The 15,173-nt window shown below is 39.4% G+C and overlaps 1 pseudogene; it reads left to right on the forward strand.

Annotated features, from left to right (window-relative positions):
- Positions 1-15,173, forward strand: part of LOC128774144 (ankyrin repeat domain-containing protein 26-like) — a 44,018-nt pseudogene that overhangs the window by 20,899 nt on the left and 7,946 nt on the right.

Genomic DNA, 15,173 nt, shown 5'->3' on the forward strand with positions numbered 1-15,173 from the left:
GAGATTTCACAATTCAATCTCAGAAAAGACTAATGTGCCATTCAGGATTCTAATTTATTGATATGTAGTGAAACCCCAACTGTTTTCCAAGCAGAACAATTAATGTCCCCCACTCTCACCCTCCTTTGGAGGATGCTCATTGTAAATCCTAAGCGGGAGCAAGGAGATAGATACAGTGACCAACTCTTTTCTGTCAGTCACAAAAGCTGTATAATATACATGCAAGTTTCATTAGATAGCTATACCCGTCAGGGGAATTAGAACATTCTGTTGACTGGTCCTTTTTGTGGCTGAAGAGTCATTGAAAATCATTTTCTTTTCTAGACGTCTTACAAATGAGTCACATTGTAATAGGGAACTTTTCAGGCGAGTAATATGACACTCTGTTGATCAGTCTTCTATGAATGAGAGTGCTAGGCCTTGTCCTGCTACTGTGCCCTAAAGAAATCATGAAGGTCTCAAAAACTAAAATTTGTAAGCATATGCGAAGCTGATGAAGCTTATTAAAGAATAACGAGGGAGTTTCTGTACATCTCTATAGAAAGGAATTAGGGTCATGGTATGAAATTAGCTGCCACTTTAAGGTCTTCTCTGTGAATCAAAAACTTAAGATTGCATTCGGGCAACTCAGTCCATAGCTCTGACTTCTCTAGAAGGTCCTTATCTCCTGATTCCCCAACCAGAGGCTTCCTGGGTTGAGAAATATTTTGGTGAGCCTGGCGTGGTTCCTCTTTTTGTTTTATAGTTTTTATTTTTTTTTAAATTTGCATCCAAATTAGTTAGCATTTAGTGAAGCAATGATTTCAGGAGTAGATTCCTTAATGCCCCTTACCCATTTAGCACATCCCCCCTCCCACAACCCCTCCAGCAATCTTGTTTGTTCTCCATATTTATGAGTCTCTTGTGTTTGTCCTCCTCCCTGTTTTTATATTATTTTTGTTTCTTTTCCCTTTTGTTCATCTGTTTTGTCTCTTAAAGTCCTCATACGAGGGAAGTCATATGATTTTTGTCTTTCTCCGACTAATTTCACTTAGCATAATATGCTCCAGTTCCATCCACGTAGTTGCAAATGGCAAGATTTCATTCTTTTTGATTGCCGAGTAATACTCCATGGAATATATACATACCACATCTTCTTTTTTTAATTTTTGTTAACGTTTTACTCATTTTTGAGACAGGGGAGACAGATCGTGAACAGGGGAGGGTCAGAGAGAGGGAGACACAGAATCTGAAACAGGTCCAGGCTCTGAGCTGTCAGCACACAGCTCGAAGCGAGGCTCGAACTCACGGACCGTGAGATCATGACGTGAGCCGAAGTCAGCCGCTTAACCGACTGAGCCACCCAGGCGCCACATACCACATCTTCTTTTCCGTTCATCCATTGGTGGACAGTTGGGCTCTTTGCATACTGTGGCTATTGTTGAGAATGCTGCTATAAACATGGCAGTGCATGTGTCCCTTTGAAAGAGCACACATGTATCCTTTGCATAAATGCCTAGTAGTGCAATTGCTGGGTTGTAGGGTAGGTGTATTTTTAGTTTTTTGAGGAAACTCCATACTGTTTTCCAGAGTGGCTGCACCAGCTTGCATTGCCACCATCAGTGGAAAAGAGATCCTCTTCTCTGCATCCTCACCAACATCTGTTGTTGCCTGAGTTGTTAATGTAAGCTTTTCTGACAGGCGCAAGGTGGTATCTCAGTGTGGTTTTGATTTGTATGGCCATCTGGATGTCTTCTTTGGAGCAGTGTCTATTCATGTCTTTTGCCCATTACTTCACTGGATGACTTGTGTTCTGGGTGTTCAGTTTGAGAAGTTCTTTGTAGATTTTGGATACTAACCCTTTATCTGATATGTCATTTGCAAATACCTTCTCCCGTTCTGTCGGTTTCCTTTTAGTTTTTTGATTGTTTCCTTCGCTGTGCAGAAACTTTTTTATTTTGATGAGGTCCCCCTAGTACATTTTTGTCTTTGTTTCCCTTGCCTCCGGAGACCTTTTGAATAGGAAGCTGTTGCAGGCAAGATCAAAGAGGGTTTTGCCTGCTTTCTCCTCGAGGATTGTGTGGCTTCCTGTCTTCCATTGAGGTCTTTCACACATTTTGAGGTTATTTTTTGTGTAATGAACAACTTTTTATGTGAACACGTTTTGATTTCTCTTGGGTGTATACCTAAAAATACAGTTGCTGGTTCATATGGTAACTCTGTTAAATAAACCTATTTTGTTTTTTTTTGTTTTGTTTTTTTTCAACCTTTTGAGGAGGGGCAGGCACCTGGGTGGCTCAGCCGGTTGAGTGTCCAGCTCTTGATTTCAGTTCAGGTCATGATCTCAGGGTTGAGGAATCAAGCCCTACATTGGGCTCTGCTCTGAGCATGGAACCTGCTTGGGATTCTCTCCCCACTCTCCTCTGTCCCTCTACCCCACTTGTGCACTCTCTCTCAAATAAGTTTGGAAGAATTGTTTTTCTAGTTTAAACATTTGAGGAACTGCCAGACTGTTTCCAAAGTGGCAGCTTTACATTTTCATCCGTAGTTTTTGAGAGTTCCCATTTTCCTGATTCTTGCCAATGTTTGTCATTATCTGTTGCTTTTATGATAGCAATTCTAGTGGGTATGAAATGGCATCTTGTGGTTTTTGGTTTGCATTTTCTTAGAACTAATGATGTTGAACGTGTCTCTTTTATTTTTGAGAGAGACAGTGTGAGCAGGGGAGGGGCAGAGAGAGGGAGACACAGAATCTGAAACAGGCTCCAGGCTCTCTCAGCTGTCAGCACAAAGCCCATTGCGGGGCTCGAACCCACAAACCGTGAGATCGTGACCTGAGCCCAAGTCAGAAGCTTAACTGACTGAGCCACCCAGGTACCCCGAACATCCCCCTTTTAACGTGACTATTATCCATTTCTGTATCGCCTTTAAAGAACTAATCCATTTTTTGCCCTTTTCTATATTGGATTGTCTTTTCGTTATTGGAAGACTTATTTAAACATCCTACATACAAATCCCTTAACAGATATGGGATTTTCAGGTATTTTCTCCTAGTCACTTGCCTTTTCACTTTCTTGATGGTGATACTTGAAGCATAGTATTTTTAATTTTGATGAAGTATTCTTAATCTGCTTTTCTCTTTTGGTGTCATGTCTAAGAAATCATTGCCAAATCCAGTCATAAACATATAGACCTAAGCTTTTTCCTAAGAGTTTTATCATTTCAGCTCTTAGATTTTAAGTTAGTTTTGTATATATGCAATGGGGTAGAGGTCTGATTTTATTACTTTGCATGTGGATATCCATTTGTCCCAGTACCATTTGCTACAAAGACTATTCTTATTCCATTTGTCTGCCACCCTTGTGGAAAATCAGTTCACTATAATGTGAGAGTTTATTTTTATATTCTCAATGTTAATACATTGATCTATATGTCTGTCCTTATGCCAGTACCATATCAAATTTTATGAAAACTTCTTCCTAGTTATCTTGCAAATTAACACTTGTGTTATTCCTGTTCTTGGCACAGATCCTACATTCTTGGAAAACACAGTAGCCTGTTTCCCCTTCTTGCACTTAAATAGAAAGATAGGCATAGCCATAAGTTATAGTTCAGTGTGTAAATAATGGAATAGACATTAGATCATTCAAATACTATAGCTGTACAAAGTGAAGTAGTATTAAGTTGATTTATCAGAGACAAATAGTAGATTGGTAATTTGAATGACAACAAACTTTTGAAGCCAACTTGTGTGATATGGAGAAGCATTGTGGGACAACACAAAGATGAAATGGTCTTACCTCCCCACACAAACAAGGTTGGAGTAAGTAAAGGAGAATGTGCAGTTAATTTAAGTAGTGTTAACAGACAGTACATTTGTTTTGCTACTGAAAAGATGAAAAATGATTCCATAACAGTCTCTTTATTTCCTCACTGAGGAAAGGAGAGTGAAGATTGAGCATTCAATGGATTAAAAAATACTCAAAGCTGCCTATTTCCTTTAATTGAAATCAGATCAAAGACCAAATTTTGGTTATCAAATTGACCCTTTCTAGTTTTTCAACTATTGTGCTTCAAATCGTATGTCTCTGTGCTCCTACCTTAACTTGAGAGGACATTCTAAAGAGGCATTCCTTCCTACTTGTAAGAGTTGTTGGAATTGAAGGGAATTTTAGAAAAAGATCTTAAAGACAGGAAGATGGCAGAGGAGTAGGAGGACTCTAGGCTTGCTTCATCCCACGAATACAACTAGATAACAATCAGCTCACCCTAAATACCCCAGAAATCAACCTGAAGACTGACAGAACAAACTCCACAACAAAAGGGAGAGAAGAGGCCACATCAAAAAAGGTCCTTGATGCAGAAATGTCATCTAGAAGAGAAACAGATCCTGGCTGCTGCAGAGGGGAGGGAGTCGAGGTTGTGGGTAAGGGTGAGAGAGAGGAACGTACAGGGGAACGCACAAAGAGAACATTTCCCCATAGCCACTGGCTTGGAAAACAAGAGGGGCTGCATTTCGTGAGTTCTTGCAACCAGTACTGCTTAAGGTCTGGAGTTTTAAAGGGCATCCGGTTTAGCTGGTTTAGTGCCCTGAGGTACTGCACTGCTCTTGGACAGAGGGCAGGCAAACAACGTGGGAGCATATAGCATGGGTACAGTGGTCTGAAGAGTGCCTGGGGCACACATTGGGGAGATTATTTGCTCTTCTCAGAGCACATCCCTCAGAGGCAAAGTTCAGAGAGACCTGTCTGTAGGAACAAAACTGCTGGCTGGCACCATCTCCTTCTCCTGCCCCTCACCACAAACATAAAGCTACCTGCAGGAAGCAGTGCATTGCTAACACTGGCTACCTAACTTGCTTACACCAAACACCACCCCCTTGTACTCTGGTGGAACTACCTTTCTCAGTCACTCTTGCTTGAGTTCCAGCACAGCAGACCCCTCCCCCAGAAGACCAAGACAAACAAATGCCTGCCCACACCACATCTCCCAACCAGAGAGTTTCCCTTGGCCTCAGTTCCAGTAGAGGTGGTGACAGGTCTCATTTCCTAAGCAGACCAGAGCACACCTAGTTAAAACTTGCTATATTCAGGCCAGGGACCACTCACCAGCCCAGGCAAGGAGAGCCTCTGCAGACGACTGGCCTGAAGGATAGCATAGCCAGAACACAACAGCAGAAGACATGCAGCACACACTGGTGACACTCCCTGAAGTGCTAGACCTTGGGCATTACATGACGTCTTTTTCCTAAGTCCATTACTTTCGGGAGCAGGTGACGTAACTGGCTTCTCTAACACACAGAAGCTGCAGATACTTAGACAAAATGAAAAGACAGAGGCATTTATCCCAAATGAAAGGACAGGATAAGGCCATGGCCAGAGACCTAAATGGGACAGATGTAAATAACACGCCTAATAGAGAATTTAAAACCATGATCATAAGGATATTCACTGGACTTGAGGAAAGAATGAAAGACATCCGAGAGACACTTACCACAGACATAAAAGAGTTCAAGAATCAGAGATGAAGAGTGAAGTAAAAATGAACAGCAAGCTGGAAGAAGCAGAGGAACAAATTAATGACCTAGAAGACAAAGTAATGGAAAGCAGTGAAGCTGAAGAAGACAAAGAAGAATTATCCAATGCAAGAATAGACTTAAGGCACTCGGTGACTCCATCAAATGTAAAAACAATCATGATAGGAGTCCCAGAAGAAGACAGAGAGAAGGGGACAGATAATTGATTTGAAGACACAATAACTGAAAAATTCCCTAATGTGGAGAAGAAAACAGACATCCAGATCCAGGAGGAACAGAGAACTTCCATCAGCATCAACACCCAAGACATGTAATTAAATTTGCAAAATATATTGGTAACATCTTTTTTTTTTAGTGTTTTTTTTTCTGTGATAGAACGCAGACACAAGCAGGTGAGGGGCAGAGAGAGAGAGAGAGAGAGAGCGAATCCCAAGCACTCTCTGTGCTGTCAGTGCAGAGCCCACTGGAGGGCTTAAACCCACGAACTGCGAGGTCATGACTTGAGCTAAGATCAAGTCATGCTTCACCGACTGAGCCACGCAAGCGCCCCACTGCTACAAATCTTAAAAGCAGCAAAACAAGTCATTCACTTCCAAGGGAAAACCCACAAGGATAGCGGGAGATTTTTCAACAGAAACTTTGCAAGGCAGAAGGAAATGGCATGATATATTCAAAGTGCTGAATGAGAAAAATCTGCAGCCAAATATACCCTATCCAGTAAGGCTATCATTCATAAAAGGAGAGATAAAGAATTTCTCAAACAAAAATGGAAGGAGTTTGTGACCACTAAATCAGCCTGTAAGAAATATTATCAGGGACTCTGAGTGGAAAGGAGAGATCAAAAGTGACAGTATAAAGGCAGGAAATGTAAAAGCAGTAAAATTGTATATTTCTGTAAAAAAAATCGTCAAGAAATGCCCCAAAATTTTATACAATATAATACCTTATGAAAACATGGAGAGGAGAAAAAAAAAATGAGCTCTAACTTAAGTGACCATCAACTTAATATAGACTGCTACACGCAGAAGAGGTGATATACAAATTAATGCTTATCATATCCAAATATATCATTAAAGCAAATTAGAAAGACATCAAAGGGAGAAAAACAATAAAGGATTTGAGAAAATCTCCAGAAACAACCACAAAACAAGTAGTAAAATGACAATAAATACATACCTGTCAATAATTACTTTGGATATAAATGGAATAAACTCTCCAACCAAAAGACCTAGGGTGACAGGATGGATTAAAAAACAAGACCCATCTGTATGCTGCCTATAAAAACCTCAGTTTAGACATAAAGGCACCTGCAGATTGAAAGTGAGGGGATGCTTGCACTGTTGGTGGTAATGCAAACTGGTGCAGCCGCTCTGGAAAACAGTGCGTAGGTTCTGCAAAAACGATTGAAAATCGAACTACCCTACGATCCCTCAATAGCACTACAGGGAATTTATGCAAAGGATACAGGAGTGCTGATTCATAGGGGGACATGTACTCCAATGTCTATAGCAGTGCTTTCAACAATAGCCAAATTGTGGAAAGAGCCTAAATGCCCACCAAATGATAAATGGACAAAGAGATGTGGTTTATATATACACTGAAATACTACCTGGCAAGGAGAAAGAGTGAAATCGTGCTGTCTCTTGCAATATGGATAGAACTAGAAGGTATTTTGCTACGTGAAATAAGTCACAGAAAGACAGATATCGTATGTTTTTTTTCCTATGTGGAACTTGAGAAACTTAACAGAAGACCGTGGGGGAAGGGAAGGGGAAAAATAGTTACAAACAGAGTAGGAGAGGGGGAAACCATAGGAGACTCTTGAATGCAGAGAACAAATAGAGGGTTGAGGGGGGCGGTGGGTAAGAAGGGAAAGTGGGTGGTGGGCATTGAGGAGGGCTCTTGTTGGGATGAGCCCTGGGTGTTGTCTATAAGTGATGAACCACGGGAATCTACTCCCAAGCCAAGAGCACACTATACACACTGTATGTTAGCCAAGTTGACAATAAATTCTATTAAAAAAAATGAAAGCGAGGGGATGGAGAAAAATTTATCACGTTAAAAGAAAAAATAGCGATACTTTTTTAGACAAAAGAGTCTTTAAAACAAAGACTGTGGGGCACCTGGGTGCCTCAGTCATTTGAGCGACCGACTAGGTCTTGGCTCAGGTCATGATCTTATGACTGGTGGCTTTGAGCCCCATGTTGGGCTCCAGGCTGACAGCATGGAGGCTGCTTGAAATTATCTCTCCCCCTTTCTATATCCCTCCCCAACTCTCACTCAAAATAAATAACCAAAAACAAAGACTGAAGCAAGAGCCAAAGAATGCTAATATATCATAATAAAGGGTACAATCCAATAGGAAGATCTAACAATTGTAAATATTTATGCACCCACCATGAGAGCACTCAAGTACATAAAACAATAACCAACATAAAGGAACTAATTAATAAGACAGTAATAGGGTACTTTAACACCCCATTTACATCAATACCTTAACAAAAAAATCACCAACAAATACATCTTAACAGAAAATCACCAAAGAAACAGTGGCTTTGAGACATACAGAGAAAGAGAGATATATGTGTTCACTCTTATGTGGATCCTGAGAAACTTAACAGGAATCCATGGGGGAGGGGAATGAAAAAAAAAAGAGGTTAGAGTGGGAGAGAGCCAAAGCATAATACACTCTTAAAAACTGAGAACAAACTAGGGTTGATGGGGGGGGTGGGAGGGAGTGGAGGGTGGGTGGTGGGTATTGAGGAGGGCACCTGTTGGGATGAGCACTGGGTGTTGTATGGAAACCAATTTGGCAATAAATTTCATATATTAAAAAAATAAAGAAAGAAAGAAAAAGAAACAATGGTTTTGAATGACAGAGCAGACCAGATTGGACTTAAGAGATTTTTTCAGAATGTTCCATCTTAAAAGAGAATACACGTTGGCTTCAAGTGTACATGGAATATTGTCAAGAATGGATCACAAACAAAAAACACGCCTTAAATTTTAAAAACAATACATTCAGGTTGCATAACGTGCTACTACACAGGAATGGGTTAAGCAAGAGATACAAGAAGAAGCTTAAAAACGTGTATGCAAATGGAAATGAAAAAACAATGGTCTGAAACCTTTGAGATGCTGCAAAAGTGGTCCTAAGAGGGAAGTTCATAGCAATATGAGCCTATTTCAAGAAGCAAGAAAAATTTCAAACCTAACCTTACACCTAAAGTAGCTAGAAAAAGAACAAATGAAGCCTGAAGCCAGCAGAAGAAAGCAAGTAATAATGATCAGAACAGGGGGCCCTTGGGTGGCTTAAATGGTTAAGTGTCTGACTCTCGATTTTGGCGCAGGTCATGATCTCACAGTTGTGAGATCGAGCCCCGTGTTAGGCTCTCTGATGGCAGCAAGGAACCTGTCTTGGATTCTCTCTCTCCCTCTCTCTCCCTCTATATTTCTGCCCATCCCCCACTCATGTGTGGTCTCTCTCAAAATAAAATTTAAAAAAGAGATTAAAGAAGAAATGAATGATAGACAAAAAAAAAACCACATAATACTAGAACAGATCAATGAAACCTAGAGCTGGTTCTTTGTAAAAATTAATAAAACTGATAAGGTGTTAGCCAGAGTAATCAACAAGAAAATAGAAAAGACCAAAATAAATAAAACCACAAATGTGAGAGTAGAAATAAGAACCAACACCACAGAAATGCAAACATTTATGAGAGAATGTTGTGAAAAAATGTAAGCCAGCAAGTTGGACAACTTAGAAGAAATGAATAAATTCCTAGAAATATATAACTTACCAAACTAAAACAAGAAGAAATAGAAAATTTGAAAAAAATCAATAACCAGCAAGGAAACTGAATCAGGAATCAAAAAACTCTCAACAAACACAAGTCTAGGACCAGATGACTTCAGACGTAAATTTTAACATGTAAAGAAGAGCTAATCCAAAAAAAAAAAAAAAAAAAAAAAGGAAAAAGAAAGTTTAACCTGTCCTTTTCAACTTGTTCCAGAAAAACATAAAAAGAAGGGAAACTTCCCAATTCATTCTATGCCAGCTTTACCCTGATACCAAAACCAGATAAAGACACCACAAAGAGAATTACAGGCCAGCATCTCTGATGAACATGCAAAAATCTTCAACAAAATAAGCAAACTGAATCCAACAATACATTAAAAAATCATTCACCGGGGGCAGGGACAGCTGGGTGGCTTAGGTAAGCATCCAACTTCAGCTCAGGTTACGATCTCATGGTCCGTCGGTTTGATCCCAGTGTCAGGCTCTGTTGACAGCTTGGACCCTAGAGCCTATTTCAGATTCTGTGTTTCCCTCTCTGTCCCTCCCCTCTTGTGCTCTTTCTCAAAAATAAATAAACATTAAAAAAAATCATTCACTATAACCAAATGGGATTTATCCCTGGTTTGCAGGGGTGGTTCAATATTTGCAAGTCAATGAATGTGATACCTCATATCACATAATTTTCAAAAAAGCATAAAATCATATCATTGCAATAGATGCAGAAAAAGAATTTGACAAACTATAACATCCATTCATGATACAAACCTCAACAAAGTAGGCTTAGAGGAACCATACCTCAATATAATAAAGGCCACATATGGAAAATGAGCAGCTAATATGATCCTAACTGGGGAAAAACTGAGAGAAAAACTTCTTAGATCTTGCTTCTAGTTATCTGCTTCTTCTCATTAGCACCATTGGTTGTTAATAAATTAATCTTAACATTTATTACATCCTACTTTAATGGAGACCAATTTCTCCTATACAAGTTTAGGTGTCATCTCTTTTTTTTTCATCCACTTTGCAATTTATCATCTTTGTTTTTTTCTTAACAAACTCCCCAAAGGTTAGATTTCTTTTGTTCACAAATCTGTTAGGAAAAGTGTGGCCAGGACAGCTAGTCTCTGCCCCGCTCAGCTTCAGGTGGGGCAACTGAAAGGTTTGGGGCTGGATCCATTTGAAGATTTGTTCACTAACGTCTGGTGGTTGATGCTGGCTGTTGCCTTGGACTTCAGTTCAGGAGGCAGCAGAAACACTTAAACTGACACACCTAGACCCTCTTTGTGGCCTAGGCTTCCTCACTAGATGGGGAGCTAGATTCCAAGTAAGCAGCCTGAGATACAGAGCAAGGCAGAAGCTGTATCGCCTTTTGTCACCTAGGCTTGGAATACACACAGGATCATAGTCACATATTCTGTTCATTAGGAGCAAGTCACTAAGTTGTTCCATGGCCTTTTTTTAAAATGGAATTAATATTTAAAACCTATGGACACCTTTAAAAAGCAATATAATTTACCCACTGGCCACAAATGTTTGTATTCCTCCCACCTGAAAAATACATTCACTCCCCTCCCCCTCCAATACCTCCTGCGAGTCTCAGTTATCATGGCATTAGGTTCAGGGCTTGAGTCCAAGATCTTACTATCATAGGTGCAGTGGGGATAAGCTGCCTGGGTTATGGTATCTGAAGTATAGCCCCTTGAGTGCAAGGGTTCTCAATATGAGGACTTGAGAACGAAAGAGACAGTTATTTATCACTCACAAATGCAACATTCTAGTCAACTGCTGAAGACTGTCCCATTCAGAAAAAGAAGATGGGAAGCACCCTAGTCCATAAGAGTTTTGAAATAGAGCCTGATGTACGCTGTCAGTTCTTAAGTTAGGACTTAGTCCTAACCACGGGAATACTTTCTCCATGTCTCTTCCCTTTCTTTACTCTTTAAACTCTTGGTTCCTTCCTTTTCATAAGGAATGACCTGTATTTGCAGCAGTTTTTTCATCCTGCCTCCTCCCTGTGGGATTTCTAAGACCCAAAGCCTCTTTTCATTTTGCACTATTTGGTCTCTTTTAGTCCAAGGTAGCAAATAGTATGTTTTGCTATTATAAATCTCTAACTTTTTTTAGTTTTCTGTAAATATTACTGGATTTCATGCCGTGTTTTAGCAAAGCGACCCTCCCAAGTCCTTTTGAGATAAGCTTTTCGCTTCAGGTTTCCTGTGAAGCTCTTATATTAAGACAATGCCTTTAAAATTCGTCTACTCTTGGGGCTCCTGGCTGGCTCAGTTGGTAGAGCATGTGACACTTGATCTCTGGGTGCTGAGTTTAAGCCCCATGTTGGGTGTGGAACCCACTTTAAAAAAAATCTTATACTCAAGATCCTTAAAGAAATTGGAGGCATACCTTAAATCTTTCTGTTTTCCTGGTAGCACCCTGGATTTTCTCTTAACCCAAAAGCCATTTCTTTATTTTAGCATTATTTGACAGTTCAACATGTAGAGAGGCTGTAAACGAGAAACAGATACTTGAACCCAGTAAGTCCTGGTTCCTTGCAGTTGCATAGTCTTTCTTTAGTTTCTCTTTCCTATCCGTTTTACTTTCAGGTATTTTGTAGCATGACTTCCCTTTCCTCCAGTGTCATTTTCTTCACTTGCTTAGAAACCCTTGCTGTCAGCCTCTTCACAGGCCATCAGGTTTCCACTAAGAGTCTTGTGGAGGCCCTTTTTCGGTCTCATTCTTATGCTTTTCTACATCTTTCCAGGTTCAGCCTACCTCCTGGTTCAAAGGAAGTTTAGTTTTAGGTTTTTTTGAATAGCAGCACACCATTTTTAGTATCAGTATCTGTGGTAGCAATTTACTGCTGCCTAATAAGCCACCTCAAAACCTAGTAGTTCAAAACAGCATGTCTCTTGTTCACCAGTCTTTAGTTTAGGGAGAGCAGAGTAGGGCAACTCATTTCTTCTTCATTTGGCATCAGCTGGCATAACTGGAAGCTGGAGACTAGAATCATCTAAAGGCTTGTTCACACACGTGTTTGGCTGTTGAGGCTGGCCTTGGCTAGGACGTTGGCTAGTCTCAGCTGGAGTATGTACATGAAGACTCACTAGGTAGCCTGGTATTCCTCACAACGTGGTGGCTGGGTTCTAAGGGTGAGCTTCCCTAGAGAAAGAAAGATGGAAGCTGTATCACATTTTCTAGGCTGGCCTTAAATATCACAGCAGTTCTGCATATTCTGTTCACTAGAAACCAGTTACTGAAGCCAGCATATATTTAAGGGGAGGGATTTTCACAGAAGTATCAACGAATTTATAAAACCACCACATCCACTCACCCTGTCTTACCAATCATATAGAATGGATGGAAGTCCTTCCCAACTCAGCATCACTGAAACTCCAGCCAGTTTTGTCGTTGTTGTTGTTGTTGTTTAGTATTATCTCTTATTTTCTAGAAAGTAACAAAGGATTACAAGATAACAGTATTGAATTAAATTTTTGTTTTTGCCTCAAAAAAATACGTGGACATTCAATTAAAGTTTTATACTGGGAGATGTGATTTCTTAACACATCCCAGAGAATCATTTCTCCTGGGAATGCAGTTCAAATTAGCATAAAACATTTGCTGTTCAGAAACAGGCCGTGGCATTAGAATCATTACTTCTAGATTCATGAGTTAGAGTCTTATTTTCAGAGTCTTATCTTGAGACGTATTTTTTGACTTGGGCATACATAAGTCAATATGATATTGCTAAAACGTCTTTAAAAGTTATGGAGTGTTAAGATGCGGGAAGGGCTAAGAGACTTTCTCCTAAGAGGGGACTTATTGTATGAAAGAAAGATATGAAAAAATCATAGAAAAATAAAAGTATAGAATCAAGTGCAAATGTGTAGTAAAGAGAATGATAGCAAAGATCTATTTCAGTAACACCTGATGTCTTTAACGTGTCTCTTGATTTTCTGAGTTGTTTATGGTTCCACATACTAAGACAGGTAACATTTTATTGCAAATGAGTTTATTTAAAAATTTGAGTGCCTGGCTGGCTCAGTTACTCTTGATCTTGAGATTGTGAGTTCAAGCCTCACACTGGGCGTAGAGATTACTTAAAATCTGAAAAACACATTTTGATAGTAGTTTTGAGTTAGACTCTTTTCACTCCACTTCCAAACTATAGTGTTTTATTCATGCAGGCTGATGTCTTTACAACAGAACTGGAAACTACATCTTCAAAATGTCTACACCTGGATGCAAAAAAAAATCAAGTTCTTCAACAAGAGTTATTATCAATGAAAGCTTTCGAAGAAGAACGTGAAAAACTAGAGAGCAATAACAAGAAGTTACAGCAAGAAGTAGTAAAATTGAAACAATTTATGGAAATGAATATGGTAGAACGCGGTCAAGTGGAAGAGTATAAACGGGAGATTGAAGAAAGAGCACGACTGGACATAGTAGAAAAATGACACGAAGTCGACCTGTTTTTACAGGTTAATTGATTGATCTGTAATGTGCTGTAATTCATTTCACTGCAAATTACATTTTGGATAGATGTATTGTAGGGGTTTCCTCTACTTGCTTTATGGTAATTTGTAGATTCCTGGAGGCATTTGTTCCTCCCTTTAAACATTTCAGTTTTCATCGTTATTCCTACTAAATCTAGAGGATAAGAAAAAATGATGGTTTAAACAACTAGTCTCACTATTAAGAGGAAAAGAAAAATTATGATTTAAAAATTGCACTGTACTTGGATTATTAAGTTTATTGTTGACTTCTAAATTTTTGTCATTGATTCTATTATTTGAATTATCAGATTGCGTGAATACTAATACAAGAATGATTGAACTTTAATTTTATAAATCATATTTAATTCAGTTGACATTGATGATAAATATTTTACACTTGAGCTTTTTTTCATTTAAAATTGCTCTCTGAATCATTGACTCCGAACTAAAGGAAACAGGTATAATTAATTATTCAGATTATAGCTATTTTAAAACTATCCTGTTAATTTGCTTTAGGCACAAGCAGCAGCTTGAGAACATTTGGACCAGTTAAGAGAAAATGCTCATGCTTCAGCGAGAAGTTAAATGGAACTTAGAATTAGAGATCTGGAATAGGTCTCTACAATGAAGACTTCTCAAGAAGATTCTACTAAAACAGAGTTGGAAACCTACAGGCAACTCTACCTAGAAGAATTAAAAGTTAGAAAGTCCTTGAGAAATAAGCTGAACAGGTAAGTCAAAAGAGAATCATAGACAAGAAATTTAGCTTATTAATTTGCCTCCACAGCATAATGTCTGTGGAGCCAAGATCATGAGATGAGTAGGAAGTGCAAGCCAACTAGATGGTGTCATTTTGGAAAATGATGTTTCTAAGTGAACTTACCTTTGAAATGTTAGTCCAGGACAGTTTGCATCCCTCCTCTTTTTTTCGCTTTTACAGGACCTCTTCCCCCACCCCCCCCCCGCACCCCCCGCCCTGTATATTTTCCATCGATCGGATCTGCTAGTCTTTAAGTGCATTGTTTGAAGCTTTCTCATTTAGAAGCATATTATTATAAAATTGCTTGTCAGAATTACCCTAAATTGAAATGTCGATGAGTTTCTTTTTGGAAGATTACATCTTTAACCTAAAAGGTCAAGTACTACTACTACTCATCCTGGCAGCTTGGTACATTTATTCTCTCGATTGTGATCTTTGGTATGATTACTAGAGTGGGCCTTGAGACAAACCATCCTTTATGCTTTTTCTACTTTACATAAAGGCATCCAGGTGAAATACAGAAAGACTCGCACAGGGCTGAAGGGTAGCATAATTCCCAGAGTGGCTAAAAAGAGCACCGTGGTGGGAGGGAGGCATGTGGAAGAC

The sequence above is a fragment of the Panthera pardus genome, unplaced genomic scaffold (assembly GCF_024362965.1).
Source record: "Panthera pardus isolate Hobbes unplaced genomic scaffold, ASM2436296v1 HiC_scaffold_299, whole genome shotgun sequence".
NCBI classification, from domain to species: Eukaryota; Metazoa; Chordata; class Mammalia; order Carnivora; family Felidae; genus Panthera; species Panthera pardus.